General features: G+C 34.4%; 1 pseudogene; it reads right to left on the minus strand.

The window, feature by feature from the left end:
* Positions 1–289: 289 nt before the first annotated feature.
* LOC133105006 (tigger transposable element-derived protein 1-like) lies at positions 290–2,024 on the minus strand (annotated as a pseudogene).
* Between the last annotated feature and the right edge of the window lie 2,953 nt (positions 2,025–4,977).

The raw sequence follows: 4,977 nt of genomic DNA on the forward strand, positions 1-4,977 counted from the left end.
AAATAAATCAGTGGCTAACAGGTTTCTCAGAGGTTGGGGGAGGTGGAGGGTTGGATAAGTATATCACAGGGGATTTACAAGCATACCTCAGATATTGTGGGTTTGGTTCCAGACCAACACAATAAAGCAAATATCTTAGTAAATTGAGTCACACAATTTTTTTCAGTTTTCCTGTTCACATAAAAGTTACGTTTACTCTATACTGTAATCTACTCAGTGTTTTATTATATTTTCTCTTAAAAAATAACATATCTTAATTTAAAAATAGAATATGTTTTTGCTAAAAATGTTAACCATAATCTGAGGCTTCAGCAAGCTGTAATCTTTTTGCTGGTGGAGGCTCTTCCCTCCATGTTGATCAGGTTGCTGGGGCAGATATGGCAATTTCTTTAAATAAGACAACAACGCAGTTTGCACCATCAATTGACTCTTTCTTTCATGAATGAGCATGCAATAATCTTTGATAACATTTTACCCACAGTAGAATATCTTTCAGTTAGAGTCAAATCTTTCAAACCCTACCATTGCTGTATCAACTAAGTAATATTCTAAATTCTGTGTTGACATTTCAGCAATCTTCATAGCATCTTCACCAGAAGTAGGTTCCATCTCAAAAAATCAGTTTAATTGCTCATCCATAAGAAGTAACTCCTCTTTTGTTAAAATTTTATCATGAAATTGCAGGGATTCAGTCACATCTTCAGATCCCACTTCTAATTCTAATTCTCTTGCTATTTCCACCACATATTAATTACTGAAGTCCACTGAAGTCTTGAACACCTCAAAGTCATCATTAGGGTTGGAATCAACTTCTTCTAAGCTACTATTAATGTTTATATTGTGATCTCTTCTCATGAATCACAAATGTTCTTCATGACATCTGGAATGGTGAATCCTTCCCAAAAGGTTTTCAATTGACTTTTCACAGATCCATCAGAGGAATCACTATCTATGGTAGCTATAGTCTTAGAAATGTATTTCTTAAATAACAGCACTTGAAAGTCAAAATTACTCTTTGGTCCATGGGCTACAAAGTGGATGTTGTATTAACAGACATGAAGATAACATCAATCTCATTGTACATCTCCTTCAGAGCTCTTGGGTCAACAGGTACATTGTCACTAAGCAGTGATATTTTGAAAAGAATCTTTTTTTTTTTTTTTTTTCCTGAGCACTAGGTCTCAACAGTGGGCTTAAAATGTTTAGTAAGCAATGCTGTAAACAGAGGTACTGTCATCCAGACTTTGTTGTTCCATTTATAGAACACAGGCAGAGTAGATTTAGCATAATTGTTAATGGCCCTAGGATTTTTGGAATGGTAAATGAGAATTGGCTTCAACTTAAAGTCACCAGCTTCATTAGGCCCTAACAAGAGTGTCTGCCTTTTGAAGATTTGAAGCCAGGCATTGATTTCTCCTCTCTAGTTATGAAAGTTCTAGATGACATCTTATTCCAATAGAAAGCTACATTGTCTGCAGTGAAAATATGTCATTTAGTGTAGCCACCTTCAATAATTATCTTCGCTAGATCTTCTGGATAACTTGCTACAGTTTCTACATCATTACTTGCTGCTTAACCTTGCAGTTTTATGTTATGGAGATGGATTCCTTCCTGAAACCTCATGAACCAACTACTGCTAGCTTCAAACTTTTCTTCTGCAGCTTCCTCACCTCTCTCAGACTTCAAATAATTGAAGGGATTTAGGGCCTTGCTCTGGATCAAGCTTTGACTTAAGGGAATGCTGTGGCTGGTTTGATCTTCTATCCAGACTAAAACTTTCTCCATATCAGTTTTCTGCATATCAGCAATAAGGCTGTTTTTCTTTCTTATCATTCATGTGTTCACTGGAATATTACTTTTCCTTTGTATTCATAACTTGACTAACTGGTGCAAAAGACCTTGCATTCAGCCTATCTTATCTTGGCTTTCAACATGCCTTCCTCACTGAGCTTAATCATTTCTAGCTTTTGCTTTAAAGCAAGAGACATGCAACTGTTCCTTTTATTTGAACATTTAGAGACCATTGTAGGGTTATTAATTGGCCTAATTACAATATTGTTGTTTCTCAGGGACTGGGGAAGTCTAAGGAGAGGGACAGAGATGGGAGAACAGCTGGTTGGTGGAACAGTAAGAACACACATAGCACTTATCCATTATGTTCACTATCTTGCATGGGTGTGATTTGTGGAGCCCCAAAACAATTAAAATAATACCATCAAAGATCACTGATCACAGATCACCATAATTATATGATAATAATGAAAATGTTTGAAATATTGTGAGAATTACCAAAATGTGACACAGAGACATAAAGTGAGCAAATCAGTCAAAACCAGTAGAAGTTTACAACACAAAGGATAAATCTTAATGCATGCAAATTAAAAATATTTTATAGGTCGTCAGTCCCACCATGAAATGCAGAATGTGGAAAATAATCTAAATATACTGCAAATGTGTGTGACAATGTGAAGGGGACAATGTGATAATGTGCTGACTTAAGTAACTTTGGAAATGAGTGGGTTCTGCAAGACAAAAGACAAACAGAATTGTACAAAGCACTGCCCTCTAGTTAAAAAGGTTGTTCTCCCCTGCTCCGTGGGGATAACAGGTGGACAATTCTGAAACCATTACACCTGTGTATTGGAATTGAACAATTGAGCAAGTGTATATCAAGCGGTAGAAGACAGTTATCACACTTATGGAATGGCAGGCTACAGAGAAGCAGGATAAAGTGATCCATATAGTAATGGATTAGAGTAGGAGAATTCAGTACGCATTCATTTTTAATTTAATACATGTGAAGATGGTTACAAATAGCAATATATATGTGTGTAAGTACCTTGGTAATATTACACATATATATCTCCTTGATCTGTTAGCTGTGAGTGCCTAGAAGCAATGACGCTCCAGTAGCAATGAGCACATCTAGTGCCACGATATTTGGTTTTTAATTTTTTTTTAATTTGTATACAATTTTTAAAGGTTACTTTCCATTTGCAGTTATTACAAAATATTGGCTCATCCCCCATGTTGTACAACACATCCTTGAACCTGTTTTATACCCAATAGTTTCTACCTCCTGCTCCCCCATTGCTCTACTGTTCCACTCCCCCTATACTGGTAACACTAGTCTGTTCTCTATATCTGTGAGTCTGCCTCTTTTTTGTTATATTCACTACTTTGTTGTATTTTTTAGATTCCATGTCTAAGTGATATCATACAGTATTTGTCTTTCTTGGTCTGACTTATTTCACTTAGCATAATGCCCTCCAAGTCCATCCATGGTGATGCAAATGGCAAAATTTCATTCTTTTTTTAATGGCTGAGTAGTATTCCACTGTAAATACATACCACATTTTATTGGTTTTAAATACTATTCCCCGATAGAAAACAGGATTCCTTAGAGAAATAGCTTATTCTAGGACTTGGGAAATAAATATACAAGAGCCTAAAGCATCTTGTAATGCGAAAAAACAAGAAAGTGCTAAAAACAAACAATCAAGCTAATAAACCAAACAGAAGAGACACAATGATGTTTGTATGTCAAATGGATATGAGGGACAACCAAAAGAGCTCCGCTGGCAAAAGGGACAATTTGACCAAAAAATGTAAAGTTGTATTGGATTTTAACATAAAGTATAAAACAAATATCCATAAGTCTATAATGGCATAAATAAAATATTTAATAAATAATAAATGGGGGAATATAGGCAAATATCCCTTGCAGAACTCCAAATATTTTTTTAGATACTTCACCTTTCAAAGTGGTGGAGCATAAGTCCCCATTCTTTAACTGTGGGCTGGGCACACTGACTTTCTTCCAAAGAATACAGTGTGGAAGAAAGGGGGAATAAGAGTAACTTTATGGTATAGAAACTGGAGAAATACTGTCTTAAGTCAGGTGATCAAGATTAACATCAACAGTAATAAGTCTTATTGATTATCCTTGATATGATGCAATAAGAATGGCACTTCACCAATGAGACCTTTCTCCCAAGAACATATTCCACAGTTTAGCCATAAGAAAAACATCAGACAAATCTCAGTTAAGTGGCATTGTATAAAATACAGGAACAGAATTCCTCAAAATTCTCAAGGTCCTCAAAAAACAAGGGAAGTCTAAGAAACCATCACAGTCTAGAGAAGCTGAAGGAGGCATGATGATTAAATATAATGCAATATCCTGGATAGGATCCTGAAGTAAAAAAAAAAAGAAAAAGAAAAGGACAATAGGGATAAACTAAGAAAATCCAGATGAAGTATGGACTTGGTTAACAATAATATATCAGTCTTTGGTCATTAACTGTGACATATATACTATTTAAGGTGCTAATAATAAGAGTGTGGTATGCGGTATATGAGAATTTTATGTATTATCTTTGAAATCATTCTAAAACTACTCTAAAATAAAAAGTTTATTAATATCTATTAGCTAATGATGTGTTTCTAAGTGGTAATTCTGCCATGTGAGTCCCCCTAATTCCCAAGTCTTAAGGATAGAGAAAGTCAGAGGAAAGTGCCAGTGTAATTTATTGCATTATAAAATTAATATTTGTTACTTAAGTAATTTAAACTTTCTAGATTCTCCATTCAATATATGCATTACGTTAAAAACATTCCATCAGCTATGAAGAGAAAAACTTTCAAGATAGATTTTATTTTTTTACATTAATGAAAAGCTTGGCCAACAGTACGGTCTTCAAATAAATGAAAAATTGGGACAAAGTGAGCCACTCCTCCATAAATAACTGTTTTTGTTTAATTGACTATTTTTATTTTTTCATTTACTTTAAAAAGTAAATATTTCTGTAACTTAAGAATTGGCCATTTACCTTTTCCCGTTTTTCTTTTTTTTTTGCTGTCCCCCATATACTTAGGAAATAGTGAAATAAAAATACACAGTTTTTTTTAACACTAAAATGGTCAATTCAGATATTCATTTGAGGTAATGTAGAAAGGAGTCTATGAAGTGTCATG

This window comes from Eubalaena glacialis, chromosome 14 (genome assembly GCF_028564815.1).
Source record: "Eubalaena glacialis isolate mEubGla1 chromosome 14, mEubGla1.1.hap2.+ XY, whole genome shotgun sequence".
Classification (NCBI taxonomy): Eukaryota; Metazoa; Chordata; class Mammalia; order Artiodactyla; family Balaenidae; genus Eubalaena; species Eubalaena glacialis.